Source organism: Anomaloglossus baeobatrachus, unplaced genomic scaffold (assembly GCF_048569485.1).
Source record: "Anomaloglossus baeobatrachus isolate aAnoBae1 unplaced genomic scaffold, aAnoBae1.hap1 Scaffold_589, whole genome shotgun sequence".
In the NCBI taxonomy this organism is placed as follows: Eukaryota; Metazoa; Chordata; class Amphibia; order Anura; family Aromobatidae; genus Anomaloglossus; species Anomaloglossus baeobatrachus.
Window position 1 is genome coordinate 39,901 of NW_027444952.1, and position 17,043 is coordinate 56,943.

Below are 17,043 nucleotides of genomic sequence, written 5' to 3' on the forward strand. Positions count from 1 at the left end.
CAATGCCCCCCGATGACATCACAATAGCGCTGCTGCCTAGAAAACAAGCTGCGCAGAAGAAGTTGTTCTTTGGGTGGGAGGGTGGGCTAGTGGAAGGAGGGGGCAATCTCTTTTTTTCCCGGGTGGTAGGGGGATGACAGGAGAAGGGAAGCGGGTGGTGAGAAAGGTACAGAGGGCAGGGTTTGGGGGCTGGGAAGGAAAGGGAAAAGATTAGGGTTTGGGGATGATGAAAGGGCTTTCTACGGGTAAGGATGGCAAAGGGTGGCAGTGACGGAAAGTCAGGCAACCTGTCCTGTCCGTCTTTTTGTATCGTGAATTGGAAAGACTGCAAGGGGGAGGGGAGTTGCTTGCGCCCTAAAGGAGGAGTTATTCAGATTCATTGCAGTGGGCGGCGGCTGCAAAACGCACCATTCTTCTTGTTTTTGCTCTGCAAAGCAGCCTTTTCAAGGGTTGGCTTGGGTGACAAAATGTCTTGTGTAGGCGTGGGTTTGTCTCCCTCTCGCTCTCTCTCCCTAAGATGTGTCCGGCATAGGCCAGGGTGCCACTCGAGGCCCAAACCAATTCTGGTTATCGCTTCTCGGCCTTTTGGCTAAGATCAAGTGTAGTATCTGTTCTTATCAGTTTAATATCTGATACGTCCCCTATCTGGGGACCATATATTAAATGGATTTTTAGAACAGGGAGATGGAAAAAGAGCTTGCTCTGTCCACTCCACGCATTGACCTGGTATTGCAGTACCTCCAGGAACGGTGCACCCCTTCTTAACCCAGTTTCCAAAAGCAGAACTCAATTCACCTGATTCATATTAGCCCGATTTAATGAATTGGAAGAAAGCATACGTCTTCATATGCACCTCAATTTGGCCCATTCACTTTTCACACTTCCTCCTTTTGTTTTTTATCTTTCACACTTTTGACTTTCTTTATTCATCCAAATAGCAAACTCATCACCACTCAACCTGACCAACTCGGCTATGTCCCCGTGCTGCAGTTCTCTGTCTTATCTAGATCATTTGCAATTGAATGGAATAGATCCCTTTTGGACAAAGTGGATTCACCTGCTGCTGCAGTGACCACAGGTGTGATAAGATCTAGAATTGGCATCTGGTGCGATCTCTCCGCTTCCACTCCAAAGAAAGTTACCTGTTTATTCCTATCATGCATTGGTTTTTGGGGTTTTCTTTGAGTAATGATGATCTCTTTAGTAGTCTGTTGGCGCCCTCTCCTGGAGGAATAGTTTGCTTGCTCTTGGACATTCTAAAAGAGAGGTCATGATAGACATTGAGCTTCTGAGCTCAATTGGGGACAGTCATGGGTGATGAATGTTTGCAACCTACTGCGAAGCCTCATACCGCAATATAAGGAACGTCAAATACTAAGAAAGGGCGGCCTATGAAAGAATTACTACTTTCAATAAGTACACTTAAACGGCTAATTGGGAATAGAAAAACTGTAAAAAGCCCTCTGAGAAAGCCCCCCTCTAACCTTTGATAGTAAGCTTTTCTGTAGTCTGCCTGTTGATGTATTTTCCGTTTGAACTGTGCACAACATGAAGAGACGGAACACTGGCGGCTTGTCACAATGCCCCCCGATGACATCACAATAGCGCTGCTGCCTAGAAAACAAGCTGCGCAGAAGAAGTTGTTCTTTGGGTGGGAGGGTGGGCTAGTGGAAGGAGGGGGCAATCTCTTTTTTTCCCGGGTGGTAGGGGGATGACAGGAGAAGGGAAGCGGGTGGTGAGAAAGGTACAGAGGGCAGGGTTTGGGGGCTGGGAAGGAAAGGGAAAAGATTAGGGTTTGGGGATGATGAAAGGGCTTTCTACGGGTAAGGATGGCAAAGGGTGGCAGTGACGGAAAGTCAGGCAACCTGTCCTGTCCGTCTTTTTGTATCGTGAATTGGAAAGACTGCAAGGGGGAGGGGAGTTGCTTGCGCCCTAAAGGAGGAGTTATTCAGATTCATTGCAGTGGGCGGCGGCTGCAAAACGCACCATTCTTCTTGTTTTTGCTCTGCAAAGCAGCCTTTTCAAGGGTTGGCTTGGGTGACAAAATGTCTTGTGTAGGCGTGGGTTTGTCTCCCTCTCGCTCTCTCTCCCTAAGATGTGTCCGGCATAGGCCAGGGTGCCACTCGAGGCCCAAACCAATTCTGGTTATCGCTTCTCGGCCTTTTGGCTAAGATCAAGTGTAGTATCTGTTCTTATCAGTTTAATATCTGATACGTCCCCTATCTGGGGACCATATATTAAATGGATTTTTAGAACAGGGAGATGGAAAAAGAGCTTGCTCTGTCCACTCCACGCATTGACCTGGTATTGCAGTACCTCCAGGAACGGTGCACCCCTTCTTAACCCAGTTTCCAAAAGCAGAACTCAATTCACCTGATTCATATTAGCCCGATTTAATGAATTGGAAGAAAGCATACGTCTTCATATGCACCTCAATTTGGCCCATTCACTTTTCACACTTCCTCCTTTTGTTTTTTATCTTTCACACTTTTGACTTTCTTTATTCATCCAAATAGCAAACTCATCACCACTCAACCTGACCAACTCGGCTATGTCCCCGTGCTGCAGTTCTCTGTCTTATCTAGATCATTTGCAATTGAATGGAATAGATCCCTTTTGGACAAAGTGGATTCACCTGCTGCTGCAGTGACCACAGGTGTGATAAGATCTAGAATTGGCATCTGGTGCGATCTCTCCGCTTCCACTCCAAAGAAAGTTACCTGTTTATTCCTATCATGCATTGGTTTTTGGGGTTTTCTTTGAGTAATGATGATCTCTTTAGTAGTCTGTTGGCGCCCTCTCCTGGAGGAATAGTTTGCTTGCTCTTGGACATTCTAAAAGAGAGGTCATGATAGACATTGAGCTTCTGAGCTCAATTGGGGACAGTCATGGGTGATGAATGTTTGCAACCTACTGCGAAGCCTCATACCGCAATATAAGGAACGTCAAATACTAAGAAAGGGCGGCCTATGAAAGAATTACTACTTTCAATAAGTACACTTAAACGGCTAATTGGGAATAGAAAAACTGTAAAAAGCCCTCTGAGAAAGCCCCCCTCTAACCTTTGATAGTAAGCTTTTCTGTAGTCTGCCTGTTGATGTATTTTCCGTTTGAACTGTGCACAACATGAAGAGACGGAACACTGGCGGCTTGTCACAATGCCCCCCGATGACATCACAATAGCGCTGCTGCCTAGAAAACAAGCTGCGCAGAAGAAGTTGTTCTTTGGGTGGGAGGGTGGGCTAGTGGAAGGAGGGGGCAATCTCTTTTTTTCCCGGGTGGTAGGGGGATGACAGGAGAAGGGAAGCGGGTGGTGAGAAAGGTACAGAGGGCAGGGTTTGGGGGCTGGGAAGGAAAGGGAAAAGATTAGGGTTTGGGGATGATGAAAGGGCTTTCTACGGGTAAGGATGGCAAAGGGTGGCAGTGACGGAAAGTCAGGCAACCTGTCCTGTCCGTCTTTTTGTATCGTGAATTGGAAAGACTGCAAGGGGGAGGGGAGTTGCTTGCGCCCTAAAGGAGGAGTTATTCAGATTCATTGCAGTGGGCGGCGGCTGCAAAACGCACCATTCTTCTTGTTTTTGCTCTGCAAAGCAGCCTTTTCAAGGGTTGGCTTGGGTGACAAAATGTCTTGTGTAGGCGTGGGTTTGTCTCCCTCTCGCTCTCTCTCCCTAAGATGTGTCCGGCATAGGCCAGGGTGCCACTCGAGGCCCAAACCAATTCTGGTTATCGCTTCTCGGCCTTTTGGCTAAGATCAAGTGTAGTATCTGTTCTTATCAGTTTAATATCTGATACGTCCCCTATCTGGGGACCATATATTAAATGGATTTTTAGAACAGGGAGATGGAAAAAGAGCTTGCTCTGTCCACTCCACGCATTGACCTGGTATTGCAGTACCTCCAGGAACGGTGCACCCCTTCTTAACCCAGTTTCCAAAAGCAGAACTCAATTCACCTGATTCATATTAGCCCGATTTAATGAATTGGAAGAAAGCATACGTCTTCATATGCACCTCAATTTGGCCCATTCACTTTTCACACTTCCTCCTTTTGTTTTTTATCTTTCACACTTTTGACTTTCTTTATTCATCCAAATAGCAAACTCATCACCACTCAACCTGACCAACTCGGCTATGTCCCCGTGCTGCAGTTCTCTGTCTTATCTAGATCATTTGCAATTGAATGGAATAGATCCCTTTTGGACAAAGTGGATTCACCTGCTGCTGCAGTGACCACAGGTGTGATAAGATCTAGAATTGGCATCTGGTGCGATCTCTCCGCTTCCACTCCAAAGAAAGTTACCTGTTTATTCCTATCATGCATTGGTTTTTGGGGTTTTCTTTGAGTAATGATGATCTCTTTAGTAGTCTGTTGGCGCCCTCTCCTGGAGGAATAGTTTGCTTGCTCTTGGACATTCTAAAAGAGAGGTCATGATAGACATTGAGCTTCTGAGCTCAATTGGGGACAGTCATGGGTGATGAATGTTTGCAACCTACTGCGAAGCCTCATACCGCAATATAAGGAACGTCAAATACTAAGAAAGGGCGGCCTATGAAAGAATTACTACTTTCAATAAGTACACTTAAACGGCTAATTGGGAATAGAAAAACTGTAAAAAGCCCTCTGAGAAAGCCCCCCTCTAACCTTTGATAGTAAGCTTTTCTGTAGTCTGCCTGTTGATGTATTTTCCGTTTGAACTGTGCACAACATGAAGAGACGGAACACTGGCGGCTTGTCACAATGCCCCCCGATGACATCACAATAGCGCTGCTGCCTAGAAAACAAGCTGCGCAGAAGAAGTTGTTCTTTGGGTGGGAGGGTGGGCTAGTGGAAGGAGGGGGCAATCTCTTTTTTTCCCGGGTGGTAGGGGGATGACAGGAGAAGGGAAGCGGGTGGTGAGAAAGGTACAGAGGGCAGGGTTTGGGGGCTGGGAAGGAAAGGGAAAAGATTAGGGTTTGGGGATGATGAAAGGGCTTTCTACGGGTAAGGATGGCAAAGGGTGGCAGTGACGGAAAGTCAGGCAACCTGTCCTGTCCGTCTTTTTGTATCGTGAATTGGAAAGACTGCAAGGGGGAGGGGAGTTGCTTGCGCCCTAAAGGAGGAGTTATTCAGATTCATTGCAGTGGGCGGCGGCTGCAAAACGCACCATTCTTCTTGTTTTTGCTCTGCAAAGCAGCCTTTTCAAGGGTTGGCTTGGGTGACAAAATGTCTTGTGTAGGCGTGGGTTTGTCTCCCTCTCGCTCTCTCTCCCTAAGATGTGTCCGGCATAGGCCAGGGTGCCACTCGAGGCCCAAACCAATTCTGGTTATCGCTTCTCGGCCTTTTGGCTAAGATCATGTGTAGTGTTGTTCGAAGAGGTGGTTTAAGCTCCAGGCCACCTTAGTACAATGATACACTGCACACTGGAAGGTTGCGCTTGCTAGTACTCTGGGTGGATAGTATATTCATCTAGAGGAAAACATGGCCCTACCAGGATCAAGGCTATTAGACTGAGTAAGGGTGGGGGGCTATAGTACAACGTGCCCCAGGACTGACGACCCTGGAGTGAGTCTGAGCTTGCTGGCTTGGGACCCCGGCAAGCCTTGGGCTCTGTAGCACACCGTACCTTGCCTTTTCATACTTTTTGAGCATATTACCCTATCCCGGCCTTCTGGCTAGGAAGGGAAATTTTTATAATCCCGGTCGGAGGTCTGGTCAGCTTTGGGCTGAGAAACTAACACCCGGTTGGAGGTCCGGGTCAGCTTCGGCTGAGAAACCAACACCCGGTTGGAGGTCTGGGTCAGCTTCGGCTGAGAAACCAACACCCGGTTGGAGGTCCGGTTAGCCTTGGGCTGAGAAATCAACACCGGTTGACGGTCCGGGCAGTTTCGGCTGCGAAACCAATAACTAGTAGCTCTCTACTCCACTTGGGTAAGATGCCTGGGTGGACGCTGGGAGCAACGACAAGGCTCAACCAGGCTTCGGCTTGGGGGAGCACCGAAGATCCCTGACCCTTGCTGTGGCCTTCTGGCTCGGAGGGACGGGGTTGATTTTTGGGGACCCTCTCCTCACGGTGGGGTCCACACGAATCCTAGCCTTTGCACTGTTTTTGGTGTGACTTCGGTCATGCATTTTTTGTGGTGCTTTGGAAAGCTTCATTAAATCAAAATCTGTTCTTATCAGTTTAATATCTGATACGTCCCCTATCTGGGGACCATATATTAAATGGATTTTTAGAACAGGGAGATGGAAAAAGAGCTTGCTCTGTCCACTCCACGCATTGACCTGGTATTGCAGTACCTCCAGGAACGGTGCACCCCTTCTTAACCCAGTTTCCAAAAGCAGAACTCAATTCACCTGATTCATATTAGCCCGATTTAATGAATTGGAAGAAAGCATACGTCTTCATATGCACCTCAATTTGGCCCATTCACTTTTCACACTTCCTCCTTTTGTTTTTTATCTTTCACACTTTTGACTTTCTTTATTCATCCAAATAGCAAACTCATCACCACTCAACCTGACCAACTCGGCTATGTCCCCGTGCTGCAGTTCTCTGTCTTATCTAGATCATTTGCAATTGAATGGAATAGATCCCTTTTGGACAAAGTGGATTCACCTGCTGCTGCAGTGACCACAGGTGTGATAAGATCTAGAATTGGCATCTGGTGCGATCTCTCCGCTTCCACTCCAAAGAAAGTTACCTGTTTATTCCTATCATGCATTGGTTTTTGGGGTTTTCTTTGAGTAATGATGATCTCTTTAGTAGTCTGTTGGCGCCCTCTCCTGGAGGAATAGTTTGCTTGCTCTTGGACATTCTAAAAGAGAGGTCATGATAGACATTGAGCTTCTGAGCTCAATTGGGGACAGTCATGGGTGATGAATGTTTGCAACCTACTGCGAAGCCTCATACCGCAATATAAGGAACGTCAAATACTAAGAAAGGGCGGCCTATGAAAGAATTACTACTTTCAATAAGTACACTTAAACGGCTAATTGGGAATAGAAAAACTGTAAAAAGCCCTCTGAGAAAGCCCCCCTCTAACCTTTGATAGTAAGCTTTTCTGTAGTCTGCCTGTTGATGTATTTTCCGTTTGAACTGTGCACAACATGAAGAGACGGAACACTGGCGGCTTGTCACAATGCCCCCCGATGACATCACAATAGCGCTGCTGCCTAGAAAACAAGCTGCGCAGAAGAAGTTGTTCTTTGGGTGGGAGGGTGGGCTAGTGGAAGGAGGGGGCAATCTCTTTTTTTCCCGGGTGGTAGGGGGATGACAGGAGAAGGGAAGCGGGTGGTGAGAAAGGTACAGAGGGCAGGGTTTGGGGGCTGGGAAGGAAAGGGAAAAGATTAGGGTTTGGGGATGATGAAAGGGCTTTCTACGGGTAAGGATGGCAAAGGGTGGCAGTGACGGAAAGTCAGGCAACCTGTCCTGTCCGTCTTTTTGTATCGTGAATTGGAAAGACTGCAAGGGGGAGGGGAGTTGCTTGCGCCCTAAAGGAGGAGTTATTCAGATTCATTGCAGTGGGCGGCGGCTGCAAAACGCACCATTCTTCTTGTTTTTGCTCTGCAAAGCAGCCTTTTCAAGGGTTGGCTTGGGTGACAAAATGTCTTGTGTAGGCGTGGGTTTGTCTCCCTCTCGCTCTCTCTCCCTAAGATGTGTCCGGCATAGGCCAGGGTGCCACTCGAGGCCCAAACCAATTCTGGTTATCGCTTCTCGGCCTTTTGGCTAAGATCATGTGTAGTGTTGTTCGAAGAGGTGGTTTAAGCTCCAGGCCACCTTAGTACAATGATACACTGCACACTGGAAGGTTGCGCTTGCTAGTACTCTGGGTGGATAGTATATTCATCTAGAGGAAAACATGGCCCTACCAGGATCAAGGCTATTAGACTGAGTAAGGGTGGGGGGCTATAGTACAACGTGCCCCAGGACTGACGACCCTGGAGTGAGTCTGAGCTTGCTGGCTTGGGACCCCGGCAAGCCTTGGGCTCTGTAGCACACCGTACCTTGCCTTTTCATACTTTTTGAGCATATTACCCTATCCCGGCCTTCTGGCTAGGAAGGGAAATTTTTATAATCCCGGTCGGAGGTCTGGTCAGCTTTGGGCTGAGAAACTAACACCCGGTTGGAGGTCCGGGTCAGCTTCGGCTGAGAAACCAACACCCGGTTGGAGGTCTGGGTCAGCTTCGGCTGAGAAACCAACACCCGGTTGGAGGTCCGGTTAGCCTTGGGCTGAGAAACCAACACCGGTTGACGGTCCGGGCAGTTTCGGCTGCGAAACCAATAACTAGTAGCTCTCTACTCCACTTGGGTAAGATGCCTGGGTGGACGCTGGGAGCAACGACAAGGCTCAACCAGGCTTCGGCTTGGGGGAGCACCGAAGATCCCTGACCCTTGCTGTGGCCTTCTGGCTCGGAGGGACGGGGTTGATTTTTGGGGACCCTCTCCTCACGGTGGGGTCCACACGAATCCTAGCCTTTGCACTGTTTTTGGTGTGACTTCGGTCATGCATTTTTTGTGGTGCTTTGGAAAGCTTCATTAAATCAAAATCTGTTCTTATCAGTTTAATATCTGATACGTCCCCTATCTGGGGACCATATATTAAATGGATTTTTAGAACAGGGAGATGGAAAAAGAGCTTGCTCTGTCCACTCCACGCATTGACCTGGTATTGCAGTACCTCCAGGAACGGTGCACCCCTTCTTAACCCAGTTTCCAAAAGCAGAACTCAATTCACCTGATTCATATTAGCCCGATTTAATGAATTGGAAGAAAGCATACGTCTTCATATGCACCTCAATTTGGCCCATTCACTTTTCACACTTCCTCCTTTTGTTTTTTATCTTTCACACTTTTGACTTTCTTTATTCATCCAAATAGCAAACTCATCACCACTCAACCTGACCAACTCGGCTATGTCCCCGTGCTGCAGTTCTCTGTCTTATCTAGATCATTTGCAATTGAATGGAATAGATCCCTTTTGGACAAAGTGGATTCACCTGCTGCTGCAGTGACCACAGGTGTGATAAGATCTAGAATTGGCATCTGGTGCGATCTCTCCGCTTCCACTCCAAAGAAAGTTACCTGTTTATTCCTATCATGCATTGGTTTTTGGGGTTTTCTTTGAGTAATGATGATCTCTTTAGTAGTCTGTTGGCGCCCTCTCCTGGAGGAATAGTTTGCTTGCTCTTGGACATTCTAAAAGAGAGGTCATGATAGACATTGAGCTTCTGAGCTCAATTGGGGACAGTCATGGGTGATGAATGTTTGCAACCTACTGCGAAGCCTCATACCGCAATATAAGGAACGTCAAATACTAAGAAAGGGCGGCCTATGAAAGAATTACTACTTTCAATAAGTACACTTAAACGGCTAATTGGGAATAGAAAAACTGTAAAAAGCCCTCTGAGAAAGCCCCCCTCTAACCTTTGATAGTAAGCTTTTCTGTAGTCTGCCTGTTGATGTATTTTCCGTTTGAACTGTGCACAACATGAAGAGACGGAACACTGGCGGCTTGTCACAATGCCCCCCGATGACATCACAATAGCGCTGCTGCCTAGAAAACAAGCTGCGCAGAAGAAGTTGTTCTTTGGGTGGGAGGGTGGGCTAGTGGAAGGAGGGGGCAATCTCTTTTTTTCCCGGGTGGTAGGGGGATGACAGGAGAAGGGAAGCGGGTGGTGAGAAAGGTACAGAGGGCAGGGTTTGGGGGCTGGGAAGGAAAGGGAAAAGATTAGGGTTTGGGGATGATGAAAGGGCTTTCTACGGGTAAGGATGGCAAAGGGTGGCAGTGACGGAAAGTCAGGCAACCTGTCCTGTCCGTCTTTTTGTATCGTGAATTGGAAAGACTGCAAGGGGGAGGGGAGTTGCTTGCGCCCTAAAGGAGGAGTTATTCAGATTCATTGCAGTGGGCGGCGGCTGCAAAACGCACCATTCTTCTTGTTTTTGCTCTGCAAAGCAGCCTTTTCAAGGGTTGGCTTGGGTGACAAAATGTCTTGTGTAGGCGTGGGTTTGTCTCCCTCTCGCTCTCTCTCCCTAAGATGTGTCCGGCATAGGCCAGGGTGCCACTCGAGGCCCAAACCAATTCTGGTTATCGCTTCTCGGCCTTTTGGCTAAGATCAAGTGTAGTATCTGTTCTTATCAGTTTAATATCTGATACGTCCCCTATCTGGGGACCATATATTAAATGGATTTTTAGAACAGGGAGATGGAAAAAGAGCTTGCTCTGTCCACTCCACGCATTGACCTGGTATTGCAGTACCTCCAGGAACGGTGCACCCCTTCTTAACCCAGTTTCCAAAAGCAGAACTCAATTCACCTGATTCATATTAGCCCGATTTAATGAATTGGAAGAAAGCATACGTCTTCATATGCACCTCAATTTGGCCCATTCACTTTTCACACTTCCTCCTTTTGTTTTTTATCTTTCACACTTTTGACTTTCTTTATTCATCCAAATAGCAAACTCATCACCACTCAACCTGACCAACTCGGCTATGTCCCCGTGCTGCAGTTCTCTGTCTTATCTAGATCATTTGCAATTGAATGGAATAGATCCCTTTTGGACAAAGTGGATTCACCTGCTGCTGCAGTGACCACAGGTGTGATAAGATCTAGAATTGGCATCTGGTGCGATCTCTCCGCTTCCACTCCAAAGAAAGTTACCTGTTTATTCCTATCATGCATTGGTTTTTGGGGTTTTCTTTGAGTAATGATGATCTCTTTAGTAGTCTGTTGGCGCCCTCTCCTGGAGGAATAGTTTGCTTGCTCTTGGACATTCTAAAAGAGAGGTCATGATAGACATTGAGCTTCTGAGCTCAATTGGGGACAGTCATGGGTGATGAATGTTTGCAACCTACTGCGAAGCCTCATACCGCAATATAAGGAACGTCAAATACTAAGAAAGGGCGGCCTATGAAAGAATTACTACTTTCAATAAGTACACTTAAACGGCTAATTGGGAATAGAAAAACTGTAAAAAGCCCTCTGAGAAAGCCCCCCTCTAACCTTTGATAGTAAGCTTTTCTGTAGTCTGCCTGTTGATGTATTTTCCGTTTGAACTGTGCACAACATGAAGAGACGGAACACTGGCGGCTTGTCACAATGCCCCCCGATGACATCACAATAGCGCTGCTGCCTAGAAAACAAGCTGCGCAGAAGAAGTTGTTCTTTGGGTGGGAGGGTGGGCTAGTGGAAGGAGGGGGCAATCTCTTTTTTTCCCGGGTGGTAGGGGGATGACAGGAGAAGGGAAGCGGGTGGTGAGAAAGGTACAGAGGGCAGGGTTTGGGGGCTGGGAAGGAAAGGGAAAAGATTAGGGTTTGGGGATGATGAAAGGGCTTTCTACGGGTAAGGATGGCAAAGGGTGGCAGTGACGGAAAGTCAGGCAACCTGTCCTGTCCGTCTTTTTGTATCGTGAATTGGAAAGACTGCAAGGGGGAGGGGAGTTGCTTGCGCCCTAAAGGAGGAGTTATTCAGATTCATTGCAGTGGGCGGCGGCTGCAAAACGCACCATTCTTCTTGTTTTTGCTCTGCAAAGCAGCCTTTTCAAGGGTTGGCTTGGGTGACAAAATGTCTTGTGTAGGCGTGGGTTTGTCTCCCTCTCGCTCTCTCTCCCTAAGATGTGTCCGGCATAGGCCAGGGTGCCACTCGAGGCCCAAACCAATTCTGGTTATCGCTTCTCGGCCTTTTGGCTAAGATCAAGTGTAGTATCTGTTCTTATCAGTTTAATATCTGATACGTCCCCTATCTGGGGACCATATATTAAATGGATTTTTAGAACAGGGAGATGGAAAAAGAGCTTGCTCTGTCCACTCCACGCATTGACCTGGTATTGCAGTACCTCCAGGAACGGTGCACCCCTTCTTAACCCAGTTTCCAAAAGCAGAACTCAATTCACCTGATTCATATTAGCCCGATTTAATGAATTGGAAGAAAGCATACGTCTTCATATGCACCTCAATTTGGCCCATTCACTTTTCACACTTCCTCCTTTTGTTTTTTATCTTTCACACTTTTGACTTTCTTTATTCATCCAAATAGCAAACTCATCACCACTCAACCTGACCAACTCGGCTATGTCCCCGTGCTGCAGTTCTCTGTCTTATCTAGATCATTTGCAATTGAATGGAATAGATCCCTTTTGGACAAAGTGGATTCACCTGCTGCTGCAGTGACCACAGGTGTGATAAGATCTAGAATTGGCATCTGGTGCGATCTCTCCGCTTCCACTCCAAAGAAAGTTACCTGTTTATTCCTATCATGCATTGGTTTTTGGGGTTTTCTTTGAGTAATGATGATCTCTTTAGTAGTCTGTTGGCGCCCTCTCCTGGAGGAATAGTTTGCTTGCTCTTGGACATTCTAAAAGAGAGGTCATGATAGACATTGAGCTTCTGAGCTCAATTGGGGACAGTCATGGGTGATGAATGTTTGCAACCTACTGCGAAGCCTCATACCGCAATATAAGGAACGTCAAATACTAAGAAAGGGCGGCCTATGAAAGAATTACTACTTTCAATAAGTACACTTAAACGGCTAATTGGGAATAGAAAAACTGTAAAAAGCCCTCTGAGAAAGCCCCCCTCTAACCTTTGATAGTAAGCTTTTCTGTAGTCTGCCTGTTGATGTATTTTCCGTTTGAACTGTGCACAACATGAAGAGACGGAACACTGGCGGCTTGTCACAATGCCCCCCGATGACATCACAATAGCGCTGCTGCCTAGAAAACAAGCTGCGCAGAAGAAGTTGTTCTTTGGGTGGGAGGGTGGGCTAGTGGAAGGAGGGGGCAATCTCTTTTTTTCCCGGGTGGTAGGGGGATGACAGGAGAAGGGAAGCGGGTGGTGAGAAAGGTACAGAGGGCAGGGTTTGGGGGCTGGGAAGGAAAGGGAAAAGATTAGGGTTTGGGGATGATGAAAGGGCTTTCTACGGGTAAGGATGGCAAAGGGTGGCAGTGACGGAAAGTCAGGCAACCTGTCCTGTCCGTCTTTTTGTATCGTGAATTGGAAAGACTGCAAGGGGGAGGGGAGTTGCTTGCGCCCTAAAGGAGGAGTTATTCAGATTCATTGCAGTGGGCGGCGGCTGCAAAACGCACCATTCTTCTTGTTTTTGCTCTGCAAAGCAGCCTTTTCAAGGGTTGGCTTGGGTGACAAAATGTCTTGTGTAGGCGTGGGTTTGTCTCCCTCTCGCTCTCTCTCCCTAAGATGTGTCCGGCATAGGCCAGGGTGCCACTCGAGGCCCAAACCAATTCTGGTTATCGCTTCTCGGCCTTTTGGCTAAGATCAAGTGTAGTATCTGTTCTTATCAGTTTAATATCTGATACGTCCCCTATCTGGGGACCATATATTAAATGGATTTTTAGAACAGGGAGATGGAAAAAGAGCTTGCTCTGTCCACTCCACGCATTGACCTGGTATTGCAGTACCTCCAGGAACGGTGCACCCCTTCTTAACCCAGTTTCCAAAAGCAGAACTCAATTCACCTGATTCATATTAGCCCGATTTAATGAATTGGAAGAAAGCATACGTCTTCATATGCACCTCAATTTGGCCCATTCACTTTTCACACTTCCTCCTTTTGTTTTTTATCTTTCACACTTTTGACTTTCTTTATTCATCCAAATAGCAAACTCATCACCACTCAACCTGACCAACTCGGCTATGTCCCCGTGCTGCAGTTCTCTGTCTTATCTAGATCATTTGCAATTGAATGGAATAGATCCCTTTTGGACAAAGTGGATTCACCTGCTGCTGCAGTGACCACAGGTGTGATAAGATCTAGAATTGGCATCTGGTGCGATCTCTCCGCTTCCACTCCAAAGAAAGTTACCTGTTTATTCCTATCATGCATTGGTTTTTGGGGTTTTCTTTGAGTAATGATGATCTCTTTAGTAGTCTGTTGGCGCCCTCTCCTGGAGGAATAGTTTGCTTGCTCTTGGACATTCTAAAAGAGAGGTCATGATAGACATTGAGCTTCTGAGCTCAATTGGGGACAGTCATGGGTGATGAATGTTTGCAACCTACTGCGAAGCCTCATACCGCAATATAAGGAACGTCAAATACTAAGAAAGGGCGGCCTATGAAAGAATTACTACTTTCAATAAGTACACTTAAACGGCTAATTGGGAATAGAAAAACTGTAAAAAGCCCTCTGAGAAAGCCCCCCTCTAACCTTTGATAGTAAGCTTTTCTGTAGTCTGCCTGTTGATGTATTTTCCGTTTGAACTGTGCACAACATGAAGAGACGGAACACTGGCGGCTTGTCACAATGCCCCCCGATGACATCACAATAGCGCTGCTGCCTAGAAAACAAGCTGCGCAGAAGAAGTTGTTCTTTGGGTGGGAGGGTGGGTTAGTGGAAGGAGGGGGCAATCTCTTTTTTTCCCGGGTGGTAGGGGGATGACAGGAGAAGGGAAGCGGGTGGTGAGAAAGGTACAGAGGGCAGGGTTTGGGGGCTGGGAAGGAAAGGGAAAAGATTAGGGTTTGGGGATGATGAAAGGGCTTTCTACGGGTAAGGATGGCAAAGGGTGGCAGTGACGGAAAGTCAGGCAACCTGTCCTGTCCGTCTTTTTGTATCGTGAATTGGAAAGACTGCAAGGGGGAGGGGAGTTGCTTGCGCCCTAAAGGAGGAGTTATTCAGATTCATTGCAGTGGGCGGCGGCTGCAAAACGCACCATTCTTCTTGTTTTTGCTCTGCAAAGCAGCCTTTTCAAGGGTTGGCTTGGGTGACAAAATGTCTTGTGTAGGCGTGGGTTTGTCTCCCTCTCGCTCTCTCTCCCTAAGATGTGTCCGGCATAGGCCAGGGTGCCACTCGAGGCCCAAACCAATTCTGGTTATCGCTTCTCGGCCTTTTGGCTAAGATCAAGTGTAGTATCTGTTCTTATCAGTTTAATATCTGATACATCCCCTATCTGGGGACCATATATTAAATGGATTTTTAGAACAGGGAGATGGAAAAAGAGCTTGCTCTGTCCACTCCACGCATTGACCTGGTATTGCAGTACCTCCAGGAACGGTGCACCCCTTCTTAACCCAGTTTCCAAAAGCAGAACTCAATTCACCTGATTCATATTAGCCCGATTTAATGAATTGGAAGAAAGCATACGTCTTCATATGCACCTCAATTTGGCCCATTCACTTTTCACACTTCCTCCTTTTGTTTTTTATCTTTCACACTTTTGACTTTCTTTATTCATCCAAATAGCAAACTCATCACCACTCAACCTGACCAACTCGGCTATGTCCCCGTGCTGCAGTTCTCTGTCTTATCTAGATCATTTGCAATTGAATGGAATAGATCCCTTTTGGACAAAGTGGATTCACCTGCTGCTGCAGTGACCACAGGTGTGATAAGATCTAGAATTGGCATCTGGTGCGATCTCTCCGCTTCCACTCCAAAGAAAGTTACCTGTTTATTCCTATCATGCATTGGTTTTTGGGGTTTTCTTTGAGTAATGATGATCTCTTTAGTAGTCTGTTGGCGCCCTCTCCTGGAGGAATAGTTTGCTTGCTCTTGGACATTCTAAAAGAGAGGTCATGATAGACATTGAGCTTCTGAGCTCAATTGGGGACAGTCATGGGTGATGAATGTTTGCAACCTACTGCGAAGCCTCATACCGCAATATAAGGAACGTCAAATACTAAGAAAGGGCGGCCTATGAAAGAATTACTACTTTCAATAAGTACACTTAAACGGCTAATTGGGAATAGAAAAACTGTAAAAAGCCCTCTGAGAAAGCCCCCCTCTAACCTTTGATAGTAAGCTTTTCTGTAGTCTGCCTGTTGATGTATTTTCCGTTTGAACTGTGCACAACACGAAGAGACGGAACACTGGCGGCTTGTCACAATGCCCCCCGATGACATCACAATAGCGCTGCTGCCTAGAAAACAAGCTGCGCAGAAGAAGTTGTTCTTTGGGTGGGAGGGTGGGCTAGTGGAAGGAGGGGGCAATCTCTTTTTTTCCCGGGTGGTAGGGGGATGACAGGAGAAGGGAAGCGGGTGGTGAGAAAGGTACAGAGGGCAGGGTTTGGGGGCTGGGAAGGAAAGGGAAAAGATTAGGGTTTGGGGATGATGAAAGGGCTTTCTACGGGTAAGGATGGCAAAGGGTGGCAGTGACGGAAAGTCAGGCAACCTGTCCTGTCCGTCTTTTTGTATCGTGAATTGGAAAGACTGCAAGGGGGAGGGGAGTTGCTTGCGCCCTAAAGGAGGAGTTATTCAGATTCATTGCAGTGGGCGGCGGCTGCAAAACGCACCATTCTTCTTGTTTTTGCTCTGCAAAGCAGCCTTTTCAAGGGTTGGCTTGGGTGACAAAATGTCTTGTGTAGGCGTGGGTTTGTCTCCCTCTCGCTCTCTCTCCCTAAGATGTGTCCGGCATAGGCCAGGGTGCCACTCGAGGCCCAAACCAATTCTGGTTATCGCTTCTCGGCCTTTTGGCTAAGATCAAGTGTAGTATCTGTTCTTATCAGTTTAATATCTGATACGTCCCCTATCTGGGGACCATATATTAAATGGATTTTTAGAACAGGGAGATGGAAAAAGAGCTTGCTCTGTCCACTCCACGCATTGACCTGGTATTGCAGTACCTCCAGGAACGGTGCACCCCTTCTTAACCCAGTTTCCAAAAGCAGAACTCAATTCACCTGATTCATATTAGCCCGATTTAATGAATTGGAAGAAAGCATACGTCTTCATATGCACCTCAATTTGGCCCATTCACTTTTCACACTTCCTCCTTTTGTTTTTTATCTTTCACACTTTTGACTTTCTTTATTCATCCAAATAGCAAACTCATCACCACTCAACCTGACCAACTCGGCTATGTCCCCGTGCTGCAGTTCTCTGTCTTATCTAGATCATTTGCAATTGAATGGAATAGATCCCTTTTGGACAAAGTGGATTCACCTGCTGCTGCAGTGACCACAGGTGTGATAAGATCTAGAATTGGCATCTGGTGCGATCTCTCCGCTTCCACTCCAAAGAAAGTTACCTGTTTATTCCTATCATGCATTGGTTTTTGGGGTTTTCTTTGAGTAATGATGATCTCTTTAGTAGTCTGTTGGCGCCCTCTCCTGGAGGAATA

At 47.0% G+C, this 17,043-nt stretch overlaps 10 non-coding genes across 10 annotated transcripts; all 10 read left to right on the forward strand.

Annotated features, from left to right (window-relative positions):
* The first annotated feature begins 569 nt into the window (after positions 1-569).
* Positions 570-760, forward strand: LOC142285133 (U2 spliceosomal RNA). Its single transcript, XR_012746561.1, has one exon. It is a non-coding gene; the product is annotated as a U2 spliceosomal RNA (small nuclear RNA).
* Positions 761-2,147: 1,387 nt separating this feature from the next.
* Positions 2,148-2,338, forward strand: LOC142285134 (U2 spliceosomal RNA). The gene has a single exon (XR_012746562.1). It is a non-coding gene; the product is annotated as a U2 spliceosomal RNA (small nuclear RNA).
* Positions 2,339-3,725: 1,387 nt separating this feature from the next.
* LOC142285136 (U2 spliceosomal RNA) lies at positions 3,726-3,916 on the forward strand. The gene has a single exon (XR_012746564.1). It is a non-coding gene; the product is annotated as a U2 spliceosomal RNA (small nuclear RNA).
* Positions 3,917-6,101: 2,185 nt separating this feature from the next.
* Positions 6,102-6,297, forward strand: LOC142285108 (U2 spliceosomal RNA). The gene has a single exon (XR_012746536.1). It is a non-coding gene; the product is annotated as a U2 spliceosomal RNA (small nuclear RNA).
* A 2,185-nt stretch (positions 6,298-8,482) lies between these two features.
* Positions 8,483-8,678, forward strand: LOC142285109 (U2 spliceosomal RNA). The gene has a single exon (XR_012746537.1). It is a non-coding gene; the product is annotated as a U2 spliceosomal RNA (small nuclear RNA).
* Positions 8,679-10,065: 1,387 nt separating this feature from the next.
* Positions 10,066-10,256, forward strand: LOC142285137 (U2 spliceosomal RNA). Its single transcript, XR_012746566.1, has one exon. It is a non-coding gene; the product is annotated as a U2 spliceosomal RNA (small nuclear RNA).
* Positions 10,257-11,643: 1,387 nt separating this feature from the next.
* Positions 11,644-11,834, forward strand: LOC142285138 (U2 spliceosomal RNA). Its single transcript, XR_012746567.1, has one exon. It is a non-coding gene; the product is annotated as a U2 spliceosomal RNA (small nuclear RNA).
* Positions 11,835-13,221: 1,387 nt separating this feature from the next.
* Positions 13,222-13,412, forward strand: LOC142285139 (U2 spliceosomal RNA). The gene has a single exon (XR_012746568.1). It is a non-coding gene; the product is annotated as a U2 spliceosomal RNA (small nuclear RNA).
* A 1,387-nt stretch (positions 13,413-14,799) lies between these two features.
* Positions 14,800-14,990, forward strand: LOC142285100 (U2 spliceosomal RNA). The gene has a single exon (XR_012746526.1). It is a non-coding gene; the product is annotated as a U2 spliceosomal RNA (small nuclear RNA).
* Positions 14,991-16,377: 1,387 nt separating this feature from the next.
* LOC142285140 (U2 spliceosomal RNA) lies at positions 16,378-16,568 on the forward strand. Its single transcript, XR_012746569.1, has one exon. It is a non-coding gene; the product is annotated as a U2 spliceosomal RNA (small nuclear RNA).
* The last annotated feature ends 475 nt before the right edge of the window (positions 16,569-17,043 follow it).